The sequence below is a fragment of the Dama dama genome, chromosome 33 (assembly GCF_033118175.1).
Source record: "Dama dama isolate Ldn47 chromosome 33, ASM3311817v1, whole genome shotgun sequence".
Classification (NCBI taxonomy): Eukaryota; Metazoa; Chordata; class Mammalia; order Artiodactyla; family Cervidae; genus Dama; species Dama dama.
This window is the reverse complement of record NC_083713.1, coordinates 17199752-17212124: the sequence shown is the minus strand read 5'-3', so window position 1 is coordinate 17212124 and position 12373 is coordinate 17199752. Positions and strand designations below refer to the sequence as shown.

General features: G+C 38.6%; 1 protein-coding gene across 1 annotated transcript in view; it reads right to left on the bottom strand.

Moving 5' to 3' along the window:
- The window catches only part of FRZB (frizzled related protein), a 74738-nt gene that overhangs the window by 48981 nt on the left and 13384 nt on the right, over positions 1–12373 (bottom strand). Inside the window, exons 2-3 of the mRNA XM_061135271.1 lie at positions 5070–5224; positions 3226–4609 (exon numbers count right to left, since the gene is read on the bottom strand). The gene's annotated coding sequence lies outside the window, so the exon portion shown is untranslated. The remainder of the gene's footprint in view (positions 1–3225; positions 4610–5069; positions 5225–12373) is intronic.

Genomic DNA, 12373 nt, shown 5'->3' with positions numbered 1-12373 from the left:
AACAGCCTGGTGACCAGTCCCATTGCTTCCACTCTGTCCCTTCCGGTCTAATCACAACACAGCAGTGAGAGTGACCCTTTATAAATATAAGTTGGATTAAGTTACACTTCCTTCATTTTTACTTAAAGTAAACATCAAAGTCTTTCCAGCAGTCCACAAGACCAGCTGAATCTACTTTCCCCTTTCCTCTCTGACTCCATCTCCTACTGTTTTTTCTCTCCTTCACTCCACTACACCACATACATTCCCTTGCTGGCTCTTGAACATACTGGGAACGGAAATGCTCCTGACTCATGGATTTTGCCCTTGCTGATTCCTTGGTCTGGAGTACTCTTTCTCCAGACGTCTATATGACTCAGTCCTGCACCTCCTTCAAGCTTTTTCTTACATGTGAACTTCTCAAGGAAGACTTCCCTGATGACCCTATTTAAAAAGGTAAATGCCCAATCCTGTGTCTCTCTTCATCCCCCCTCTTCCACTGCCTTAATCTTCTCCCTAACTCAGCACCTTGTTAATATTCTCTATAATATATGTATTTATATTATTATCTATCTTCTTCCCCTAGCTTAATTAAGCTTAATTAAGCTTCCCTAAGCTTAATGCAGGTAGTGATCTGACCATTTGTTGTAGTGCTTATAATGGGCACGTAGAAGGCACTCAAAAAATATTTGTTGCATGAATTAGTGAATGAGTGACTGTGAAGAAGTCTTTATTGGTTGTTATAGAAAGGAATGGCAACACTGAGAAGTTATTCACTATGGTAACCTCACCAAATATGAAGACTAGCAAGGCACACTGGTTTGAGTAATGGTTCCATCTCATACTAACATAATGACCTTGTGTGAGTCATTCAACTCTAAGCCTGAATATCCTGATCTGTAAAATGGTCATAATAGTTCCTTCTCATCTGACATCAAAAGGCAGTTTTAGGTTAAAATAACATCTACAAAAACATCCAAGTCTCTGTAGGAACAAGTTGGAAAAGGATAAAATGAGGATAAAAGGATAAAATAGAAAGGATAAAATATGTTCCCCTGGAGAGCAGAATTAAATGTGTGTACAAGCAGGAGGAGGAATTTAGCCACTTACCTTATATCATGATGATACAAAGATGGGACAATAGTGTTTACATTATATTCCCATCATTTTTCAAATAAAATTTTTAATAAGCAAAGTACTTGTTTCTACAGCTCTTTAAGCACTCTTAGCAATGCTTCAGAAGAGTCTAGGGGAAGCAGTCACCTATGTCTGAGTAGTTGGCGTGGGTGTGGGGACAGAATATTTCAGATGCTGTGGCCAGGGCACATGAAACCACATGTCCTTTTCAGTGATAATATAAAAACAGAGTTCTAGGAAATAAGCCCAAGTCTAAACACCTTCAGAAAAGAATATTCCACAACCTCTCTCAAAGATGCCTGAGTCTGCTTCCACGATTTACATACTCTCATATCCTGGAATTATCTGCTCATCTCCACGGCCTCTTTACATGCCTGTGCCTGTGATTTTCTTTTTCCAACAGACGCCAGGGACCCAGCCACCATCCCTGACCTGTCTCTTGGACCCAAGCTCAATTTTCCTTACTGCTCCTAGGTATAAGCTGTCCAGTTCATTTCACTTAAAATTGTAAAATGAATTTTTGACAGGGACTGAGAGGAATAACAAATATAGCCCACATCAGAGGTTACAAAGTTGGCAACTGCTAAGAGTCATGCTCCCAGGTTTATGCTTACCAACTTACTTCAGGAACAGAAGCGTAAGCGCCTAGAATCTTAGCCCTTCATTTTAATTTTTCTGGGGTTGGAGCTTACCAAATTGCCTATTTCCCCCATTCATCAATAGAGGAGGCCACCAATACACTGTGTAACCTTGAGTAAGTGTCTCAACCCTTCTCAGCCTCATTCTCCCTCTTATCAACAGGAATGTTAACAGTATTTGGCTTCATGAGGTTGTTGTGAGGTTTAAATGAGATAATATGTGTAAACAATTAGAACAGTGCCTGGTCTGATCAACGTTAGCTGTTATGATGATTACTAGTTTTGTCTGAGAAAGTCTCTCTCCTCATCCTAAAAATGCCCCGTGCCTTTGTTAGGTGGGCACATTACCTGTCCAAGTATCTCTCTTTTAATGATACCTGCTCTTCCCAGATATAACATGGACATTTCCCCCACCTATCCCATTCTGAACTCAATACTGGTATTTTCTCATCAAAGGAAATAAGTAATTAATAACTGCCCATTCTTCTCTGTGTAAGAGATAATCTTCATAGAAACATATGGAACTAACAACGGATTTTTCTGTGTAATAATAGTTCTAGTGCTTGTCAATGAGGTGATTTCTGGCTTTAGATGAGTCACCTCAGCCAGCGGTAACTTCATGACCAAGGAGACCACCTCCACGGTTCCTACAAAGGGCGTGTGGAGGGATTGGCAAGCTAAATTGGAAATTCTCACTCCGAGACTTTCTGCTGTTTGTTTCTCCTGGACTAGAAAGGGTAAACGGGTCTGTGATCTGTGCCTCTTCTAGGTGGAGCCCAGGGATTCCTATTATCCTCCCTGGTTTGGGATTCCAGAAAAGGGAGGTCAGCTCAGCCCTTTCTGTGAGTCTTTCAGCCACAAGTTAGCATGCTGGATGAGGAGAACTGTTTACTTTAAATATGGGAAACACAGATAAAATGATGTCTTTATGAAAAAAGTGAATGCATTCATTCAACAAATATTCACAAAGTATCTACTCTATTCTAGGCACTGTTCTATTCCAGGAGTTTACAGTGATGAACAGATCAGACAGGACAGCTGGATTCTGTGGCCCTTGGAATCCAATGAAGTAATGCCATAATTAGAAAGTGTCCGGCAAAAATACAAACTTTAAGTTACAAAATGAGTAAATCACAGGGCTATAATATACAACACGGTACTACAGTTAGTGATAATGTATCACATATTTGAAAGTTTCTAGGAGAACGTTTCTCATTACAAGAAAAAGAATCTTGACTATATTTGGTGACAGATGTTAACTACACATTATGGTGATCACTATGCAATATATACAAATATCAAATTGCTATGTTGTACACCTGAAACTCATATGTTGTATGTCAATTACATCTCAAAAAACAAAAGAAAGTAACCAGATATCTGATCCCCTTCCGTTCCCAGACACTACTCCCACCACAGTGAATACTGAGTAAATTCATAGCAGGCCTCAGAATCTCCCCCCACAACATACCTCTTTCTCCTCCTTCTTCCTTGTTTCCTTCCTTTTCTTTCTTCCCTTCTTTTCTTCCTTCCATATTTCTCCTTGACTTTCCTCCTCACCAGTGCCGTTTGTTACTCCATCATACTAAACACCACACTAATAACTCACTCCTCATTCTACATTTTTTTTCCCAGTTCAGTCGCTCAGTCATGTCTGACTCTTTGTGACCCCATGGACTGCAGCATGCCGGGCTTCCCTGTCCATCACCAACTCCCGGAGTTTACTCAAAAACTCATGTCTATTTAGTCGGTGATGCCATTCAACCACCTCATCTTCTGTCCTTCTCCTCCTGCCTTCAATCTTTCCCAGCATCAGGGTCTTTTCCAATGAGTCAGTTCTTCACATCAGGTGGCCAAAGTATTGGAGTTTCAGCTTCAGCATCAGTCCTTCCAATGAATATTCAGGACTGATTTCCTTTTAAGATTGACTGGTTTGATATCACTGCAGTCCAGGGGACTCTCAAGAGTCTTCTCCTATACCACAGTTCAAAAGCATCAATTCTTCAGTACTCAACTTTCTTTCTGATCCAATTCTCACATCCCTACATGACTACTGGAAAAACCAGTAGTCAAAGTAGTCAGCTTTGACTAGACGGACGTTTGTTGGCAAAGTAATGTTTCTGTTTTTTAATATGCTGTCTAGGTTGGACATAGCTTTTCATCCAAGGAGCAAATGTCTTTTAATTTCATGGCTAAAGTCACCATCTGCAGTGATTTTGGAGGCCAAGAAAATAAAGTCTGTCACTGTTTCAATTATTTCCCCATCTATTTGCCACGAAGTGATGGGACTGGATGCCATGATCTCAGTTTTTTGAATGCTGAGCTTTAAGCCAGTTTTTCCACTCTCCTCTTTCACCTTCATCAAGAGACTCTTTAGTTCTTCACTTTCTGCCATAAGGGTAGTGTCATCTGCGTATCTGAGGTTATTGACATTTATGCTGGAAATCTTGATTCCAGCTTGTGCTTCATCCAGCCCGGCATTTCACATGATGTACTCTGCATATAAATTAAATAAGCAGGGTGACAGCATACAATGTCGACATACTCTTCTCCCAATTTTGAACCAGTCTGTTTTTCCATGTCTAGTTCTAACTATTGCTTCTTGACCTGCATACAGGTTTCTCAGGAGGCAGGTAAGGCAGTGTGGTATTCCCATCTCTTCAAGAATTTTCTACAGTTTGTTGTGATCCACATAGTCAAAGGCTTTAGCATAGTCAACGAAGCAGATGTTTTTCTGGAATTCTCTTGGTTTTTCAGTGATCCAACGGACGTTGGTAATTTGATCTCTGCTTCTTTTGCCTTTGCTAAATCCAGCTTGAACATCTGGAAGTTCTCAGTTCATGCATTGTTGAAGCCTAGGTTGGAGAATTTTGAGCATTACTTTGCTAGCATGTGAGATGAGTGCAACTGTGCGGTAATTTGAACATTCTTTGGCAATATCTCAGGCAATATCATGGATATCTCAGGCAATATCATGGATATCTCAGGAAATATCAGGAAAAGCAGAATATGTGTTAAATCCCTGGTTTTTGCAGATGATAAAGATTAATCCTTGAATTCTAAGAATTATGTAAATGTCCTCTTTCAAATAAAATGCTCTAAACTGTATTAGGCCTGAGGCTGGTAGGATACTTACAAGATTTTTAAAAGGCCAAATGCATTCAAAGCCATCCAAAGGAGGCTCAGCTAGACACAAGGATGAAAAGAGTACCACCCTCACCCCACCTCCTCAACACCCCCCCGCCCCGCTGCTGCACATCACATACTCATCCACACAGACCTGCACCACCGGACATGTGCACCCACACTGCAGACCTTGCAGACCACTTGCTCCCACGCAGGTCTCTTCAGCTCCTGTGTGGCTGGGAATCGAGCTGCAGCAAGGTGTCTGCAGAACGCCCTCTGCAGATGGGCTCAGCTGGTGCAGACTGGTGGTCTCTGCATCATCATCATCACTTCTTCCTCTCCTTCTATGAGAGAACCATTAAATTAAAACTTCCATGCTACCTTAAAAAAAAAAAATTGCTGGGTCTTCTTAAAAATACTTTTCTTCCTTAGAACTGAATATATTCAATATTGTTCCATCTATTCATATTTTTTTAAACAAAAGGTCTCACATATTTATTGCTGAATCAACCTATTAGTGCAGAAGCATACATTTAAAAAAATATTTTCCCAATAAAATATGTCCAACCATATTGGTAGTGGCAGTTTTTTAGCTTAACAGGGTAAAATGCTAGTGAACTTGATAGAGCATAAATATGAGTCTTGGATGTGCAATTCCTTACAAATGCAGCCTGGTTCTTCATCAGTTTCTCCTCTTGGAGATACACCTGATTGTGTTATGAATTTTCATTTACAGTTTAAGGAGAATGAAATGATTCTGCTTTTGTTTCTTGGCCAGAAATCACCTGAAAGTTTTGTAAAAGAGACAGCAAAGAAAAGAGTCAATCACGATGGTGGAAAAAGGAGTCAATCAGTCGTTATTTATTACATCCACTACACGAAAGTCTCTGTGTCAGATCAGAATGTGTCAGACGCAATCTCGCCATCAAAGAGTATACACTCTCGTACAAAGATAGGAAACACACTATTGGGTCAACAAATAAACTGAGAACTTAGTAGGTATAAGAAACAGGGATGAATTTGACCTTGATTTAAGATATATCTGGAGCCTACCTTATTAAATAAACTTATTCTATATGCTTAAAATATATAAGCTATAGGCGAAAAAACTGCCAGCACATTTATCTTAACAGCTAGCTGCAGAATTCTCCTTAGAAAGGAAACTATCTCAGTTTAGGAAGTGTTTTCCAAGCCACCTTGGATGAATGCCAGAGCTAAAGGTCAGCAGCTGCCAAGACAACAAACATAAATGGGGGTGCAGAAGAAAGAGAGAAGATAAAGAAGGGAGAGGAGGGCCAGGCCACACGGCAGCGGGGCAGATAACAACGACCGTGATGATGATAGTGAGAGTAGCAGCCGTAGCTGACCACTTCCCGCCAGGCATTGTTCTAAGTGTTTTTCATGGTTTATCTCATTCAGCCCTCACCACAATCCTATGATTTAGGTCTTACTATTTATCATCATTTCACAGAAACCAGAGCCTACTTTTCAAAAATGACCAAGGAACTTTCAAAATCAAGAGTATCCAACATTTCATTTGTAAGTTAGCATGTCTATAATATAAATCCCTTTACCAGAAACTTCAGTCAAGCTTTCTACATACAAATAAATATCTTTTGTAATTTTTGTGTATGCATGAAAGTAAAGAAAATCACTGGGTGACAGGATGGAAGTGTCACAAAACATGGACACTTTCACAGGATGGTGAGTCCCTTAACATATCATTTGACAGAAGCAGGAGACTGGAGCCATAGGTAACCATGACCATAAGCTCCTTGGGAATTCACGGAAATTTGTGGGGAAACACTGGATTTTCTGCAGTCAGTGGAATGGTGTTTAACTGTAAAAGGGCAAAGTAACTCCCAGTAACACCTAGTGGAGTCAACAATAAGAGTCCCAAATGATCGTTTATCTTACCTCCTAAAAAATGTTTTTCTGTATGCCAAAGTCTGGGCTAAATGATGGAGCTACATTATCTTATCTATTTCAAAGACACTGAGTTTTAAGTCAGTCCCCTAGCAAGGAATTGCTGAATAGTAGGTTTGGATTTGGATGCAGGGCTTTCAGACCCCTGACCCAGTCCATTTAATATCACTAATTCCAGGACAGTATTCTTCTTTCACACCTACAGCTGAAGGATGATGCTGCAGGCAAAATGGTACTAAGGATTCCTTCCATTATACATTTTGTTGTTCAGCTGTTAAGTCGTATCCGACTCTTTATGACCCCATGGACTGCAGCATGCCAGGCTTCCCCATCCTTCACTGTCTCTTAGTTTGCTCAGACTCATGTCCATTGAGTTAGTGATGCTATCTATTCATTTATTATATTTATTATACTTTTACCTGTTTGAGAGAAACACTCAGGAATGTTCCATTGGAGATAAAGTGAGTTAGTATAAGGAATCACAATTAGAAGCATATTCCCTCTTTCTCCTCCACTGGAAAAGACTATGGAAACCTCGATAACCTAAAATAAAGACTGACATGAAAAGAGCAAGAAAAGATTAAAGTATATAGAAAAGGGGAAATAAAAGAAGGAAGTCAGAGATGAGTATCAAAGAAGACAAACTGATCACAGGTAAGCGCATATGCAAAAATGGCAGGTGGTCACCAGGCGACACCTACCTCCACCCAGACTGTGCCTACCCCTATCGTTAAATGCTTTCTTCCCGTATTGAAATTTTATGTGTTTTTGTTGAGATTCTATATCAATCAAATGCAGATTATTCCATTTTACAGTAACTTCTAGAGTAAATCTGTCCTTCAGCACACAGCATTTATACCATATATTTTATGTAGCAGCCCTTTAGAGATAGTTCCTCTTGGTTTGTGAAGATACTCTTAAATTCAAAGGTTAATATTTGAAAATGCAACAAAATTAGGATTGAGTAAATTCTGATACATTGTAGACTTTGCAAAACTTTCAAGCTATTTTTCAAATATTTTGTGTTCAGTACAATGCATTTTCTAACCAGTATAATTTTCTTAACTCAACGGGGATTGTCAGAAATTTAATCTATTTTTTAATTACTTTATACTTACCAATTTGACTTAAAGGATATTTAGATATATAGGAATTTATTTTAGTTTCTTTTTACAGGTCTCTTAAAAGCCTATTTTGTCCTGAAGTTGCCCTGAACTAAATTAGAATCCATTTTGAAACTCTAAACTGAAAAAATGTATTACTATTACAAAATGAACCATGACACTCAACTAAAATAACAGTTCTTTGAATATACAGTTAAATGAAATTCTGGCAATATAGCTAAAATGAAAGAAATATAACTGGGAAGTCAGCTGATCAGGAGTCAATTCATGGTCTTCGCTTGACCTAACCTTAGTTCCTACTTCAGTCCAATATTGAATGTTTTTCACTAAAATAAGTATAACAACCCTTTCCACTCCCTTGTCTAAGTAGACGATATTGTTAAGTGGATGTCTGTGATACTTTGAGCTGTTCAGACAAGAACACCTTGTAAGGGTTTTAGAGCAATGTTCAGTAATGAGGCGTGGAAGCAGGCCCTTTCAAATCCTGCAGGTGGAAGTAGAAACAGGAAGAGACCATTTGAGGAGAATGTTGCTGAATAGCAGAAGCCTTACAATTATGGCTCATAATTCCACTTCTGCATATGGGCCTTAATAAAACAACAGGGGATTGGTAAAAGTATGGCACATGGAATACTATGAAGTTGAACCATTAAAAATGATTTAGTAGACTATACAGTAGTGGGAGAAAATGACATGGAAAAATGTTCATGATATGTTAAGTTTTAAAAAGTTATCGAACTTTTAAGTTTTAAAAAGTTATGATACGAAGTAAGCATATATTGATACTGAAATAATTAGATCAAGAGATCAATGGATCAACAGATGTATGGGGTAGACATAGATATAAATATAGATACAGAAATGCATATAGCTCTAAAACATATACATGTGTGTATGTATATTATATATATAGATATCTTTTTTATCTATAGATAAAATATTAATGATAAAAATGTAAAATGATAAACTGTTAATAAACATGGAATTTAGGGTGATTTCACATTTGTGTTTTTTCCTTGTCTGTATTTTTCCTGAATAAATATGGATTTTCTTCAGTAAATATATGTTTCCTTCAATAAACAAGTATTACTTTGTAACATGGAAAAATTATTTAAGTGGAATACACTAGAAGAAAAATCATATATTAACCAATTAACAGACTGTACCATACTTATTCTAAAAGAAAGAAAATTGTGCATATTTTTGTGTTTACACTTTCCAAGCCCAACTTGCATTAACGTAGTCTCATGCCCTTTTGGCTTTGCTGCAGAGTTGATCTCCTGTGCCTTAGGGCCTGGAGACATGGGAACCAAGTCACAGCCACCGTCCCAGGCCTTGGATAGGGAATACTTGCCCTGGTAGCTTTTGATCTCCTAGGGCCTCCCGAGGAATCAGACTTTTCATACAAACTTGCACCTCCCATGAGCTGAAAGATGATAAAAGGGCATTTAGTGGTTGCTTTATGTACTCTAAATTCACCTGGGAAACATCTTTAGATATTTGAAATGAAGATGACCCTAATTCTACCCTGTACCTTTACATGGCAAGCAAAATGGAGTCAAGCTGTCAACCTAAGTATTGATGACTGGGGAGCACAGGGAAAACTTGTTTTAGCATCCAATTCCTTCTTGTTTTGTCCACCTAAGACTGCCTCCTCAGTTTGGAGGAAAAGTGGTTACCTCCACCAGGAAATAATATGTTAAGAGTCGAGCTTTCCTAGTATAATATCCTCTCTGTAGAATGCTGGCTCTTAAGAAAGCTGTAAAGAAATAAATAGGAAACTGTTATTTTTCAGCTGTAGAAGATTGGGATTCAACCTGATAATGACAGAAGGCCTAGGTGTTATGCACAAAATAATACAGGAATCATTACTGAATTTTTGCATTATCATTTAAGCTACAGTATACTCTAGACAACAGCACATAAGAAATGCAGATATCCTAAAAGGGTCAGTGTAAAGGTCTCAGGCAAGGAGTTCTTTATTATTTTTTAATTTTCTTGAATGTGATTTGTAGGTTTCCCCCCTATTTTTACGGGGCCCTCCCTAATTTATTCATAATGCATACAGTCATGAGGTAGCATTCCTTCAATACTCAGCAGAAATGCATTTCACTTAAGTCTGAACCCATCAGCTGACAGTCCTGTAGCTTCTGGGCTTTGTAGTCTGTTCTTGGATTCACAAAATGCCTTGCTAGAATTGTACAACACTCAGAGCAAGGATCATGAATGAAAACAGATGCAGATTGTTAAAACGTTGAATTTGTGTTTCAACACATTTGATACTGAAATTCTGATTTTCCACTTGCACATCTCATTCCAACTACATCCACCCTTGTTAAGGTCTCAAATCACTGGGGACAGTGATTGCAGCCATGAAATTAAAAGACACTTGCTCCTTGGAAGAAAAACTATGACAAACCTAGACAGCATTTTAATAAGCAGAGACAGCATTTTGCTGACAAAGGTCCATACAGTCAAAGCTATGGTCTTGCCACTAGTCATGTACGGATGTGAGAATTGCACCATAAAGAAGGCTGAATGCCAAAGAATTGATGCTTTCTAACTGTGGTGCTAGAGAAGACTCTTGAGAGTCCCTTGGACTGCAAGGAGATCAAACCAGTCAGTCCTAAAGGAAATCAGTCCTGAACATTCATTGGAAGGACTGATGCTGAAGTTGAGGCTCCAATACTTTGGCCACCTGATGCAGAGAGCTGACTCATTGGAAAAGACCCTGGGAAAGATTGAGGGCAGGAGGAGAAGGGGGCAATGGAGAATAAGATAATTAGATGGCATCACCCACTCAATGGACATGAATTTGAGCAAACTCCAGGAGATAGTGAAGGACAGGGAAGCCTGGTGTGCTGCAGTCCATGTGGTCATAAAGAGTCAGACACAACTTAGCAACTGGACAGCAACAACAACTTGCTTAGGTCATAGGCTGGAGATGCAAAGTCAGGCGGGACTGGCACTACAGGTATCCTGAATCTGAACTGCACAGACGACTTGAACAAAAAGAGTTTGGTTCAAACCCACATATATGGTAACTCCAACACAGGGTTTTCAAATGGATTGGACTCAAAAAAATGTAATAGTTTATTTTTTCCTTTCTTTTTTCAAGGTTAGTTTTCCAGGGATAGTAATTAAAAAATAACTATTGAAATTCTTGAATTTCAACTGTTGAAATTCTTTTGAATGAGCTAAAAGAAAGACAAGGCATAGTAATCCTTCAGGTTCATAAATAATAATTCCTTGAAAAAATATATTGAGCCAATAAACCATATTCTTGGCATAGTCCCTAGTTTTTAAGTCACCTAACTTTTTTCTATTCAAACTAAGAAAATGTAGTATATCTTTTTTGGTATAATTTGCTCATGGGAAATCCCATTACATATAAACTTTCACAAACTCAGTGTTAAATGCCTATTTTTTCTTCATTTCAATATCTCACAGTTGATTGTGTGTTAACTACAGTGCAGACATAGGCTGCTGATACAAAGAGGTGACAAATATACAAAACAGGTTATTATTCAGCAGAGGCTATTTGGTAATATGTAACTTACAATGTAATTTACTTGCTCCCCCCAACAAAGTTACATGACTATTGCAAACATCATAAACTACACTCAATTCCAGTCATACAAGGGGGATTTATAGGATGTTTCCTGTTTCAGCTGACATCTTATTATAGCTCCCACAGGTAGTCAAAATGCCAGAGAATTATAACTTCCTTCAGTAATTGCTCAAACTTGAATGTAGTCAATATGGAAGGAAATACGAACAGGCCGTAAGTCTATTGCATCCTCTGGGTGTTTGAGAATCTCTGGTTTGTATTTCTAAATTGATACATAATCATTTTGGTTTTTTTAAAGATTAATTTTAAGTTTTTTCCCTAAGAAATTAAATGAACTAGCTTGTTAAATTTTACACGGTATACTGGACTATATCATCAAAGCTAGATTTAGGCCCTGTCCTCAGCAGTCTACATTTGTTTCTTAAAAAATAATAAATAATAATAAGAATCATTTTCCCAAGCACTTCAGTCTAAAGTTACAGCTGTATCTGGTTACTCTTTGGATGGGAAATAGGCTGGTTGCTTTTCTTCTTGGCCTTCAAGTCTTGCTCCTGAATCCCTTCCACACACTCGACTCTTATTTCAAAGAGAAACCCCACTGGGAGGCTGGAAGACCTGACTGAGAGAAAAGGAAGTTATGCTAATTTCCCACCCCAAAGACAGCAGTGAGCATTTCAAATACTTGCAGCTTAGGAGGAAAAAAAGGGTTTCATTCTAGATCAATTCAAAGTTAGGTTATCAACTGGAAGTTTTCAGGCTATGCCACCTCCTCTCCCCTCCACCCTGTTCCCTCCCCTCCTCTAGCTTTCCTTCCTCACCAGTTCCTTCCTTGGACCAAGAGACAGAGTTGCTTGCTGGCTGCGGAGCAGAGC